Here is a 15,128-nt window from a genome sequence, read left to right as displayed (position 1 = left end):
GAGCTGCTCTCTGCCGCGACGTTGTAACTTGTTCGCATGTGCAGTGGCTTCGAATTAGAAATTTTTAAAATTAAATTTACGCGAAAACCGTCCACGCTATTGAAATACGCTGAAGGGATAAATTATTCTTTATTAGATTTCCTATCGATGTGGACAAAAATCGTGATCCTACTCGCAGTGGTTACCGAATAAAAGGTTGTTAAACATTTGGGGAAAAAACCTATGAAAAAGACTATGAACTTTCCAACAATATGATCCTATAATTTTTTTTTACATTCAACATGAGCTATTCGCTCTGAAAATCTGCGATGCTACTTCACTCCTACTCTGTATAATTTTAATAATATATACATGTATGTATATATTAAAGGGATAAATTCAATGTATATACTAAACAAAATTATACGTCTCACATGTATGTTTGTATATATTAAATTCGTTTTATTACTTATACTCAAACGACCATTTTTTTCGAACTAATCTTTCAATGAAAATCCAAACTTTACTAAGCTATCGTACAGCTTGCATAATAAAATTGTAGCTTACTAGTAGAGCATTAACTTATTGGAGGATCAAAATCATATGAGTATATACAGTCTTAAGGATGGTGTTAAAAATCTAGAAGTAATAAAACCGTAGCATTAACGTTAATGAACGTGCTTACAATCCTGAATCAATAGTTATAACACCTTAAGGATTAAAGATCAATAATTCATACGTTTTACAACAGAAAATAATAACGATTTATTTGGCACATTCTCTTATTTAAAAATAACAAAAATAATAATTGTAAGAATTCAATTTGAGTACATTAACTTATACTTAGACCTTCGAGTAAACTCACTTCAGGCCTACTTCTCCAGTAACATTGTGAATGTACTTTTAGTAGGAATTCATTTTGTAGACTTTAGATATAAATTAAATCCATTAGTCCAGGAGAAAAATCGTACAAAGACGGATTGGCTAATAGACACGACGAATGCTATTATCCTAAAGTTTTACAAAGTGACATCTGTTCCAAAGGTATTGTATGACAACAAAATTTTGAGTTTAAATGGAAAGGACAAAACTAGACTTGAATCAAATGAAATGAGATTTCTAATAAATACTGCTGGCTAGAAGAAGAACAGATCATAAAATGAATGCAGATATCTGAGAATATAGATTCCATGCTGGTCCAGTGACTAAAACGATGAACTTAATAATTCTGTGGACCGGGTTCGATTCCCGATATATCCCCGTTTATAACTTGTATTGGGCAAGCCCGTAGTTCAAGTAACACCGGAGTTTTCTTCGAGAGTTCTGCATCCCCTGTGGCACCAACAAAACTCCATCATCTCATCTCATCTCATCTCATCTCATCGTGGGTGTATCGTAGACCACCCTCCTATGGACGTACCTCAGGTAACGACTCTTTCGGTAAATTGGTCTACATAACTGGCTTCATATTGGTGAATGGTAAATGGTAAAGTATCCGGCATTAATAAAAAATGGGAACATTTAAAAATAGTTTAGATAAATAATAGAATTCAGCAATACAGACTTGTACAGACGTACAAGGAATGTAACCGACCAAGCTACCACTTCGGTTTATGAATTACAGTCATTGGTAGGAGAGACACTGGACGTCCAAGAAAACGGTAGCACGAAGAGTTATAGACAGCTACAGAGGAAACTCCGTAATGCATGGAGGATGATGATATATGTAATATGCCAAATATGACTCCATCCGTATGAAGTATCATGAATATGTGTAATTTCGTGAAAATCTTTAAATCTATTTTATATCTCAACAACAGGTTGTTAAAAATCAAATAATTAAATTTCATAGTATTAAAAAATATCAAAATGCTTCCTACTACCAAGTTTCGAGTTGAAGATTTAAAAATGTTGATACATTGACGCACCAAATGCATTTCCCTTAAATACTCACGAAGGCCTTCATGTTGTCGGTGTGGCTACGGCTCTTGGCTTAAGGCTGCTGAGAAGATTCTGATGTCGAATGTGTGATTTGTTCCCGTATTTATATCACACGAAAATCCGGGAGGAAGTTCACCTTGCGCAATAGCTATCAGATACATTTTGTTCTGTCAAAGAGCTGAGATATGTTTCTAGGCGACGTTACTGCCCAGCCGAGAACTATTTATCATCCCCCGTCACGTTTGGTGTAGATTGTCGCTTGTTTCAAATAAATACAGATATTAAATCACAATAAATGTATAAATAAATCGTACAGCGTTTTTCCAGCCATTTACGTCGTCCATTCCACCTCTACCACTAATATTTCAATTTTTTTCATGTTACCTGGTATTTAGGACGGTTTCCAAAAATGAAAATGTCTCAGCCATCTGTATTTAGCAATTCCTGAAGGTAAATGTGTGAATACTAAATGAAGCAGTATACCAAGTGGACAGCTTCAAATGCATTGGGTCCACTATAAGTTGTAACATGAGCTGCTGCCAGGAAGTCAAGAGGAGGATGCAGTGGTAAAGGTGGTTTTAATAAATAATAAAGGAAAATCTGCGGACCTTCGGAAAATGAACTAAGGAAGAGACTAATATATGGGGCAGAAACGTGTATATTACGACGAAGTGAGGAGGAGAAGAAACTAGAAATGCGGATATGGAGAAGAATTGAGCGTGTGAATTGGAGAGACAGGAAATAAAATTAAGAAATAAAATAAGCACAAATAAGAAAAAACATCTACCAATTTTCGCTACATAAACAAAATATGCTATAAATTAAACGACAAGAACTATACCTAAACAGATAGAATAGAATGTCTTATTTTCACTGACAGAGTTAAGAACTTAAGGCCTTCCCTTCCACTCAATCAGCCGTAATCAATACAATAGTTTTTTATTGTGTTATTTTACGACGCTGTATCAACATCTAGGTTATTTAGCATCTGAATGAAATGAAGGTGATAATGCCGGTGAAATGGTCCGTGGTCCAGCACCGAAAGTTACCCAGCATTTGCTCGTATTGGGTTGAAGGAAAACCTCGGAAAAAACCTCAACCAGGTAACTTGCCCGACCGGGATTCGAACCCGGGCCACCTGGTTTCGCGGCCAGACGCGCTGACCGTTACTCCACAGGTGTGGACAATACAATAGTGACATATATATTTAAATTATGAATATTTACAATATACTTAAAAGATTCTCGAGCAATATTCTTCAGTTTAGTTTTAACATGCTTATTTAAATTGAGATAAAAACCTATAAGAAAAGTAATAACTTAATTTATGAGCTAATGTAATTCAGTCTATATGCAATATGTAAAGAATTATAAGTTGAGATAGCTGGTTGGTTAAAATGATGAGAATTAATTTAATAAAAGTTTACTAGGACTATATGATGACGGATCGGTGGAGCGGAGAAAAATTCTCTCTGGCACCGGGATTCGAACCCGAGTTTTCAGCTCTACGTGCTGACGCTCTATCCACTAAGCCACACCGGATTCCAATTCCGATGCCGGATTGAATCCTCTCAGTTTGATGTTTATACTTTATATCTTTATTCGTATAGTCAACATGGTTTATATTATTCTGGTATTTATTCTTTTTATTTGGGTTATTCGCGTGAATATTTATTACTATTTTTGCGTTGATTTCCTTTAAATTTATTAATTTTAGAAGTGGTGATTTTTCATTAATTTTTTTGGCTAAATATGCTAGTATTTTGTTTATGCGATATAGAAAATATGAATAAAAAACATAAAAAGAAATATTAATGACTGAATTATTCATCAAGAATTACCTAATAAACATAAAGGGAACAAAAAATTAAATATATTAAAAATTTTAACATTGCAACATAACATACTATTGAAAGTAATCATTACCATATCTACGAATTATAGAAACCAAAATAGATAAACCCAAAGCACCGTCACAAACGGATAATGTTAAAAAAAACTATTCTAAAAAATAAGTCATAATTAAAATCATTCAAATAAATATATAACATTAAAAATAAAACCAAAACAATAAATTCTATATTTTGCAATTCATTTTGCGTAATTTTCAGAAAAGTCTATGAATATGTTAGAAATTTATTTTTTCAGTCGTTGACTTTACTACTTTATATATTTTGTTAGGTGTTAACCTTTACATAATAAATTGTGTGATGTATGAACGTTTTCGTTGAGCATGTCAACATCATCAGATACACTTTGTCATTTTACAATATCAATACTCTCAGTATTATCTACACAATCTACACATACAATACATGTTTACTATCATATGAGGATAAAACCTATTAAAAATTATATGAATTAGTTTTATAATGTTCAATTGTGGATACCCCAACTGTCAACAATTAAAATATACTTGTATTATCATGGATATATTCTTTGCAAGTCATCACATGTGAACGATATTATGAACGATGTAATGATATGAGGCTAAAAGTAAGATAAAATATAAAAATGATGAGCTAACTCTATTCAATGCTTTACTATGCATGTGAGGATTTGCAAATTACAATATTTTGTTACAAGGTGTTCACTTTTCCATATCATGGTGTAAAATTCTAGCCTGTTATAACTGCCTATATTTTGTAGATCTTAGTGTTATTATTTATGCCAATATGTTGGGTTTAAACTGTTTATACTTAATCAGATGATGGGCGTATGTTCTGTTGTTGTAGAGTACACGACCAACATCCACAGAAAACACTTCCACAACTACGATCTCAGACTTTCGATTCACACCATGTTAAATAAACTTCTACAACATCACTACTGGATTGAATAATTATCCTGTAACATGAACAAACAGTTTAAACCCAACATATTGGCATAAATAATAACACTAAGATCTACAAAATATAGGCAGTTATAACAGGCTAGAATTTTACACCATGATATGGAAAAGTGAACACCTTGTAACAAAATATTGTAATTTGCAAATCCTCACATGCATAGTAAAGCATTGAATAGAGTTAGCTCATCATTTTTATATTTTATCTTACTTTTAGCCTCATATCATTACATCGTTCATAATATCGTTCACATGTGATGACTTGCAAAGAATATATCCATGATAATACAAGTATATTTTAATTGTTGACAGTTGGGGTATCCACAATTGAACATTATAAAACTAATTCATATAATTTTTAATAGGTTTTATCCTCATATGATAGTAAACATGTATTGTATGTGTAGATTGTGTAGATAATACTGAGAGTATTGATATTGTAAAATGACAAAGTGTATCTGATGATGTTGACATGCTCAACGAAAACGTTCATACATCACACAATTTATTATGTAAAGGTTAACACCTAACAAAATATATAAAGTAGTAAAGTTAACGACTGAAAAAATAAATTTCTAACAATAAATTCTATATTCAATAAAGTAACAAGTAGATGTTTGCGATTAGAAGAAAAAACTCAAATACCACAAAAAATATATAATATAAAAAAATAATTTTCATTGGTTTTAATAATTTAACAAAAATATTGGTCTTGTAAAGCAAAACTACACCTTCTTAGTTTCCCTTTAGTGGCCAACCCTCATGCTCTGTGTCACAGATGTGTGACAGTGGCACAATGTCCAACATACTAATATGCAGAGGTGCAATCATTACGAGTGACTAAGTGGCCGGGATCCGACGGAATGAGCGACGTCTTAAATCACTAAGTGATTATATACCCATATCACATTATAGCGATGTACCTAAGTAGATATGATGTTTCCATACAGGAATTCTGTGTTATCATATGATGGATCGGTGGAGCGAAGAAAAATTCCCTACGGCACCGGGATTCGAACCCGAGTTTTCAGCTCTACGTGCTAACGCTCTATTCACTAAGCCACACCGGATTCCAATTCCGATGCCGAATTGAATCCTCACAGTTTAAGCTCCACCTTCTTAGTTTTCCCGTTGGTGGCCAACCCTCGTGCACTGTGTCACAGATGTGTGACAGTGGCACAATGTCCAACACACTAATGTGCAGAGGTGCACTCATTACGAGTGATAACGCAGAATTCCTGCATGGAAATATCATATTTACTTTGGTACATCGCTATAATTACTAGGACTATGTTATATGGAGCAAAATATAAATCTAAAATATATTGATATAATGAGAATAATATTAATGTAACGAGATTTTGCCATTACAGGTTTTGTATTCTATTTAGAGAAATTATTGGTAATAATAAGAATGGACAGATGATAGTTTCGTTAAATTAACAAATATTAATCAGTAATTAATCTATTAAGCAAGAATTTATATAGTTTTGACCTAAATGAAGTTATTGTCCAACCCCCTCTTACACCACTCAGAAGCGAGTTCTCACTCACACAAAGGAATCGGTATTCGATCTCCTGCAGAGCTAGTGATATTTTAACAATAAAAATTATAGCTTAACTCTCAATATTTCGCTTTATTCTGTCAATTGTATACCGCCACTAATCCGTCATATGAGTATTATTACTTGTATATTTCCATTATTTTTTAACAGATGTGTTAAATGAAAAAAAAATCCCTTAGTGCAGCAATATAAAACATTGTGTCCTTAGTCATTTATCACATGAACAAGCGTAGGAGATATTTATTTATTAATACAGAGAAAAATATACTTTACATCACGGAAATGTTACAAGGCGAGTCTCTTCCAAAATCTGGGCCATGTATAAATAGTGCAAGAAACCACAGATTCAGCATGACAATCTCTTCTGCAGCTCGAGACGAAAATCACAGCTATACCTTCAAGTGTTCAAAATGAAAGGTTTCGTAAGTACACGCAAGATAGAAAATCTTGTTTCCTTATTTGGCAGCATACCCGAACACACTTTCGTGGGTATTTCAACGATTGGGAACTGCGTGGGAATTTTAGAATGACGGCAGGGGAAAATGGAGTGTCTCAAAAAATTCCCGTTATAACAGTGTCTTTTATCAATATAAATTTCACTCAGAGTCGCGGTAATTTCAACTCAGATCTTTAGAGCGAAACATCTACGAATAAGCCGTTCGGGTAGCGGTACATCTACAACACTTCTCGCATTTTTAAAAATGTCTGAACATTTTAACTGCAAACATAACGAAACATGAGAGTCACGAAGTTGGCATTATACTTTCTCATTATGTTTGCATCATTATCTAGTTTCTTTATCATGTCATGAATGAGGTTACAGATTTCTTTAACTATCATTGGAAATGATATAGGCCTATTTAAATCAAATCATTTAAGGTTTATTCCAGCACGGTTCAGATACGATTCTGAACTGAATGCTCATGAGCAGTAGCTCAATGCGTGTTCCAACAAGACTTGAACCGATTCAGAATCGATCCTGAACTCCCAGTTTCCTCGTTCGAAATAAATGAAATTGGTACTCGATTAAGAGCAGAAACTGGGAATTCTGAACAGCTGACACATGCGCAAATGGTTTAACCTGAGGGTAAGGTTAAAACGCTTAATTAATTAATTAATTAATTAATTAATTAATTAAATGTTAACACATTAATATTAAATACTTTATATGACGGAATGTCAACATAATTCTCAAAAAACATACATTCACGTTTTGTAATTAAATTTCAAATACAGCAAAAAAAGTCACATTTAAAAAATGAGGGTTAAACCCTTTTACCGAAACACCATCGATATGATGTCATCCCTGTGACCACCAACTGAACACACCTCGTATATTTTTAATTTTCATTTATTACTTGTCATACTTAATGGTCGTGCGTACCTCCATTTTTCCAGCATGAGCTACGCGATTTAATAATGAAAAAGAAAAATCTATTGTTGTGGTACACGCATGATGGAGCACTGGCTGACTTTCATTTGAACGTTCTAGAGTTCTTAAGCACATCCTCCCAAAACAGGTGAATCAGTCATGGCCTAGGTCTAGCAACAACATGGCCTCCCAAGTCTCCCGACTTCATCATCTGAATTTTTTGTTTTGGAATATTTGAAATGTATTGTGTATCCCAGTTCTGTTGATAACATTAACGAGCTCTGGGAGCTCATTGCCAATGGTTTTCAAGATATTAGAGATACGCAAGGGATATTCGAACGTGTACGGTTGTCGATGAGGAAACGTGCTGCTACTTGTCTTATTGTGAACGGTGGTTATATTGAGCACATATATAATAATAATAATAATAATAATAATAATAATAATAATAATAATAATAATAATAATAATAATAATAATTTGTCTGAAAGATCATAATAGTACACTTTTGATTGTCACTCCTGATGAAGCAAAAGCAACATATTATAACGCTTTCTTTCTCCAGTGCATTTCGGATGTTCTGTTACTCCAGTGCACCTGTAATGACGAGACATAATAAAATCCCATAGATTTCGGAAAGAATGTTTTCCGGATCTATGTTTATTAGGATATTTTGCCTTGTTTCACTGTCCTCAACTTACTCCTTCAGTTTGTACCTATACTATGAAACACTCTGTATAAAGATGCAATATTTCTCCGTATTACACAAATTGCATTGTAGTACAAATTCTTACTACAATAAGTTCAAATAATAACTTAAAATATTAACCACAATTGCTTAATTGAATGACAAAAATTAAAAAAAAAATAATAATAAACAGGAATCATCAAGGCATTATATACACTTATTACCCCCAGAACACTCGTATTTTAACTATTTCTTGTTCTCCATATCGCTTCTAGTCATTCTCATCTTTGCATTGTATTACTCCTTTGCTCCTCTTTCACTCATTTACATTAGCGTCATTTTCACATATTTTTACTTATAAAGATTCTGTCTTCTGTATACAGATCGCTGTTATCCTCGCCATCTTCGCCGTGTTCGTCGTATCGGCCCAAGAAGCAAGCAAAGAGAACCTCCAGGGTTCTGAAGCCATCTATTTCGGTGCCCCGTTTGGTGCTTATGGGGCCTACCCCTACGCATACCCAGCAGTGGCGCCTGCCTATCCCGCTTTCTTCCGCTGAGCAGCGCCGATTATGTGACGTCAGGAACGGATATTTGCTTTGTTTTATTCTACTCAAAAACTGGCATAACAGATTAAGGACGACGATGATTGTAATGGTTGCTTCTCTCCTCCATTATCTTTATTGCTATCCTAACAGCACAGGTTTCCGCAAATATATGCTTTGAAATCATGTTGAGTTTCTATTTATTTCATAAAACTGTACCTTGTACTTAAAGAACATGTATACAGAACTGTAGATTTCTGTCTTGTTTTTCTCTTAATCCTGGAAGGAACATATTTTCCAAACGAGCAATATGAGAATGTCAAAGAACATACTCAAGTATGTTCGTCCTGACCAAAGAAGTATGGGGTGACCAGCTTGACAATGGACTGAGACATTAACAGACCAATGAGGTCTAACGCTTGACTGGATGATGAAGAAGAAGCATTTTTCCTACCATTAACGTTTGAAGAATCAGAACAAATTCATGAACGAGTCTGTTATGTTTACAAGACAACTAATTTTCACTTAAGATTGTAGGTTCACAGCGGAAAAAAATTAAGATATGAAGTAATTATAAAGCAAAATTACATAAAATATGTTAATTGCAGTAAAACCTTGCTAAAACGTACCCTCTATGAAAATGAAACCTGCACAAACGAAAAAAAAATTTGGAAACTGAATGACTTCCTATGTAAAATAATACTTTAAAACGGAAAACTGCCTAACGCGAAAACGAAATCATTTTTGGACACCATTAAGTAAAAAAAACCTGACTAAAACGGGTAATTTTAAGCGTAACTGTTGCTAAATTCTTTCAAACCATTTTTAAGTTTAAAAGAAATGTGGGGGCCAAGAAACTAGGGCGCAGAGAGAGAGAGAGAGAGGGAGAGAGAGAGAGGCTGCAATTACGCAAGTTAATAATAAATTATGAAAATAAAATTCACTTTGCATGTCCTGTAGTAACTTTTATTTCAAATTATTTCTTCCCTGTGTTCTTTGTACAGTGAGCATATTGCAGTAGTCTATTCTTAGTTTCGCCAACTTTCGGTGCTGGACCTCGGACTCATTTCACCGGCATTATCACCTTCATCTCATTCAGACGCTAAATAACCTAAGATGTTGATAAAGCGTAGTAAAATAATCTACTAAAAAAAGTTTTGCCAAAACTCAACCCTTTGTAAAACGAAAACCTGTGAAAACGGAAAAAAAGATTCTGGAACGATCGCGTTTCGTTTTAGGGAAGATTTACTGTACAATTGCTGTCATCAATTTCATAACCGTAATCCCTGATCACATATACAGAGGGAACCGTAAGTAATGTCATTAAATTCAGGGGTTATTCTTTGAGTTATTTCAAACAAAAAAGTATAATACAATTTTGCTCGTTTTTGCCTCCTTTTCGAGAAGAAAATATTTTATAGCATATTTTTGGAAAGCTACTGAATTAATTCCCGATAATTCCATTTAAGAGAGCAATGTATTATGATAAATTATTGAAACAATTTCAGTTTTGTCCTCTAAATGTGCAGAAATTTGATGCAAAATGTAACATTTTGAAAGTCCTTCCCAGAACGAAGAGTTACATTCATTCAGATGTTTATTGTAGAACATTATTTCCGGTCATATGGAGTAGAACGTTAGAATGGGCCAAGTTAGCTTCACGTTAAAGAACAGTATGGGGAGCTATTTAATAAGGGGACAACAAATAAAAGAACAATGTTGATAAGTTCCATCATACGAAAGGGAAGAACAAGGCGCACAAGAACAGTCACCACAAACTAGAATCATGGACAACTTCTCCAACAGGTGTTATAGTTCCCAAAACGGAGTCTACGACAAACTTCGCTGAAACTTGGTTTGAGCGATAGGTCTCTTTGGCGGATGTTTAAAGAGCTGGGTGGATTTGCATACCGCATGCAAGTTGCTCAGTGCCTAACAGAAAAGGATGAGTGAGCAGAAGTGTTGTTCATGACGTATCAGGATCCAGATTTATTTTGCAACATGTGGTTTTGAGATGAAAGCCATATTCACCTTGATGGCTACATCAACCGACAACTCTTTTTTTAGGGTTTGAACGGCCTGATGTCACTGCACAGTGCGCGGGTTTCGATTTGGTGCGCCGTGTCCGGTCATGGAATATTGGGCCCTTATTTCGTTGAGAATGTTGCACAGAATCCAAAAACAGTAAACCAGGTACTTTACAGATACCTTATTACCCCATTCGTGCGGGATTTGCGCCGGTTTTGTCGCGCCAGAAACTTACCCCTCCAACGACAAAGGATGTAGCAAGATGGAGCTACAGCCCACACCTCGGGGGAGTCACTTGCCTTTCTGCAACGACACTTTGGAGATCGCCTAATTTCTCGTATTCCCGTACCCTTCCTGTTCCCGGATCTCACGGTCTCAGATGCCTCCATATGGGGCATGCTGAAAGAATCGGTTTTCAAGACAGATGATCCACCTACGAATAGTCCCGAATTACACAAGAAGATAACGTCATTTTGTGTGCCCTTACAGCAAACTTTGTTCATCAACATGTTCAATAATAATCTTCAGAAACTTATCAACAATGTGTAGCACGTGATAGTACACATTTCGAACACATATTGTACCAACGCAATTAAATAACACTTCAGTGTCGTTTGTTTTACCGCATATTGTATATAACTATATAATATTAAAGAACTCTCAAGCATTGTTATGTAGAAAGTCACGGACAACAGTAGATAATACGAACCATCACAAGAACTGACGGACGATATGCGCGCCATGGTTTCCAATTTAATATTACAGACACCACGGGAAAGTGAAATAAGAGATGTCGACGTCACAATTATGTTAATTTATAATTTTATTCGCACCGTAATAAATATATATAAGTAAATGACAGAGCAATTATTATCACTAGAGACGACAATTCCATGCAAATGCATCTTTTTATAGAACATTGGACATAACTCAAACTCGGTACTTATCCATTTCATTACTATCTGGTTCCAAATATGTGTACTTTTTCCGTGCATATCTGCATGTTTTGGCCTTTTTGGGGATAAAAACATGCATAATGCATATTTAAGCAATTTTTAACTTAATGCATATAATATATATTATATTCAGTTTAAATGCATGTTTTAATGGTTTTGAGTGGACACCTCAGTTTCTCGATTTTTATGTCCCTTATTTTAGATTCAGGATCAGGATTGAAGGAAAATAAAAAACTAAATAACAGAAAAATGAAATAAAATGTTAAGTTTACACAAGAGAACCTTTCCCTGGACGGACGTTCTCGTTTACATTTTACCGACGACCCTCTATAGACTGCATGTCATAAATGGATTTATTACTTCCCAGGTGGTGACAGGATTTTTTCTCGTTGCCAAACTTTCAGAACGGCCCCGAGGTTCAGTCAGCCTCCTATAAAATTGAGTACCGGGTCTTTCCCGGGGGTAAAAGGCGGTCAGAGCATGGTGCCGACCACACCACCTCATGCTAGTGCCGAGGTCATGGAAAGCATGGGGCTCTACCTCCATGCCCCCCAAGTGCCTTCATGGCATGTTACGGGGATACCTTTACCTTTTTTACTTTGAGAATAGTAGAGGGGAAATACAGAGGGTTCAAGGAAACTCCCGACAAATAATTTAGGTCAAAAGCACCCTCATTTTGAGAGGTTGTAAATTCTCTCCCTTTTCCAGTACTAGTAGCAATTTAGATTCTTCTAAAATTGGAATTATTCGCTAAACCGTCTTTGCAGTGTGTGAACCTCGTAAGTGGTTAATGTATTTGTTTATTCTGTTTGCGTGTGTTAATGTGGTTCTAATACGCCTCCAATTAAAGGTTCCAAACGTGTACTCTTTGCACAATGGATTAAAGGAAAGGATTTTATTTGATCAGATGGGGTTGTTGTATTCTGCGATTGTTGCAGTAAGAGGTATTCTGTTTCCCAATATTTTCTATGGCAGTTATTCTTTGTAAAAATTACAAAACTCCTGTAAATTAATTAATTAAATTACGATGTCCGTTTTAAAATCTTATCTAGGTAACCGTAAGGTCTATTATAATTTCAGATAAAATGTACTAAAAAAATTCAAGTCGACCAACATGTCGCATCTGTTTCACTATTGCAAGAATACAAAAAAGGAAAGAATCTACAAAGAATTTCATAGATCCCTCAGTTATGCCTGTGCGGAAATGGGCATAGCGGCGGAAAACAAACTGGACAGGTTCATAAATGGAAACTCGGACTACGGATTCTTTTGTTCAGCGAAGAAGGTTATCTGTGGCGAAAACTTGAAAGAAGAATTTGACCTGACACTGTCACAAATATGTTCAAGTTTGCAGCCATAACTTCTTACGATGTAGAGAGGTCATTCTCTGCCTACAAAAACATATTGACTGACAAGTACAGGAACCTCACAGAAACTAATTTAGAAATGTTGTTAGTGTTAACTGTGCAAAAAAGTGAAGTAAAATAACAAATTTGGAACAAAAAAGAAAGTACATATTTTAATGTACTTTTCGCTTGATCGTGCATGTTTCATAGTTTAATAGTGCGTGAAATTCTCCTCTCTAAATATTACTATGATTATTATTACAGTATATTATTATTATTATTATTATTATTATTATTATTATTATTATTATTACTATTACTATTACTATTACTATGATCATCATCATCATCATCATCATCTGTAATTATACGGATTTCAGGTACAAATTGTATTTTCTTTTAGTTATAAATTTATTGTTAACCATGGTAGCGAATTCAGTTATCACTATTATTTTTCATATGAAATATAGGCTTACACGAATGGCAATATATGACAAAAGTAATGTATACATTCTGCTGTGGACATTTAAAATGAAGACCATAACATGTTATACAGCACACCCACACGATACAAAACCAGCGGGAGGCAGACGATTGTCCTTGCTCGTGAACAACGAAACAGAATTTATTATTTGCATGAGTAGGAAAAATAAATTTATACATTTATTCAATGATGTCTATTATTTGTCGAAAACTAAATAATCAATAAGTATCAGTAGTATGAGATTTCAAATCATCATCTTCTCAGTTACCTAAGGTATATTTCTGTTTCGCAGTAATGGAGTAGGAAGACATGCCAACTATAAACAGCACAGAGACATTTTAGAGTCTGACCCCATAATCAGAGAGTTCTAACGAGTGTACATACTCCTGGAAATAGATTTCTCTTAGTAAGGCGCCATTCGAAAAATTACATAGGCAAATAACATCCCGCTCATAGGTGATTCAGCTCGTCAGTTTTATCTTACAAATGTAATTTATTAGCTTACCTTATAACAAGAGCTGGAACTGTCGACCATTCTCTATAATGCACATTTCACATCTTTTGGAAAGATTTCTACACCCATGCTGGATTTGATCTCTATAGATAAATTTGAATCCTAGTCACATAGTCCGTGTGGAACAATTGAAACAAGGTGTTTCTCAATCCTAAGCCCCTTATTTGATTCTACGTACATGCTATTTCCTTGGCACTCGCTTTCGATCTATAACAGTAAAGCCTTGGTTTTTCTCAACCGACGCATGCGAGTTCCAAGGCCCGTCTCGCACAAATCCGGACTACACGAGAGATAGTGAGGGGTTTCTAGAGCTGCGAGGTACGCAGATCTTGCATCTCGCAGTTATAGAAATCTCTCACTATCTTTCGTGTGCGAGGCGGGCCTTGCACTTCGCCACTCGCATGCGTCGTTTCAGAAAAACCAAGGCTTAAATGAACGAAAACATTTACCCGAGTGAAATCTGTTTCCTGACGAACTGTCTGTACTAGCAGGTATGGTCTAGTAGTGTTCATTCGAAATTCTCAAGTGAATGAGTTTAAAATGAACCAGATTAATGATAATTTAATTCATAGTTTTAAAAGAGCATCTTATTTTATTTATTTTATTAGTCTGGCCCAACACAGTGTGTTTGCCTTAAAATTTAAATAATAATAATAACATATAAATAGGTTTTAAATAAAAGAAATGAAGACGTATCGAAAAGGATACTGAGTGCACATCATAAAGATAAACTTCTTATAATTTGAGAAAAGTCAATAAGCTTAAATCAGTGATGTGGATGACTGTGCAGTAACATGGTTTTCGGTCTGGTAGTTCCTCACGCAAGATAGTTTCCTTTTCTGTCTTTGTACGGAGTAGAAGAGAAA

General features: G+C 34.8%; 1 long non-coding RNA gene across 1 annotated transcript; it reads left to right on the top strand.

The window, feature by feature from the left end:
• The first annotated feature begins 6,641 nt into the window (after nucleotides 1–6,641).
• Nucleotides 6,642–9,120, top strand: LOC138700511 (uncharacterized). Its single transcript, XR_011332369.1, has 2 exons — nucleotides 6,642–6,754; nucleotides 8,776–9,120. It is a non-coding gene; the product is annotated as an uncharacterized lncRNA (long non-coding RNA).
• Nucleotides 9,121–15,128: the final 6,008 nt, after the last annotated feature.

This window comes from Periplaneta americana, chromosome 5 (assembly GCF_040183065.1).
Source record: "Periplaneta americana isolate PAMFEO1 chromosome 5, P.americana_PAMFEO1_priV1, whole genome shotgun sequence".
Classification (NCBI taxonomy): Eukaryota; Metazoa; Arthropoda; class Insecta; order Blattodea; family Blattidae; genus Periplaneta; species Periplaneta americana.
This window is presented reverse-complemented; position numbering and strand designations above follow the sequence as displayed.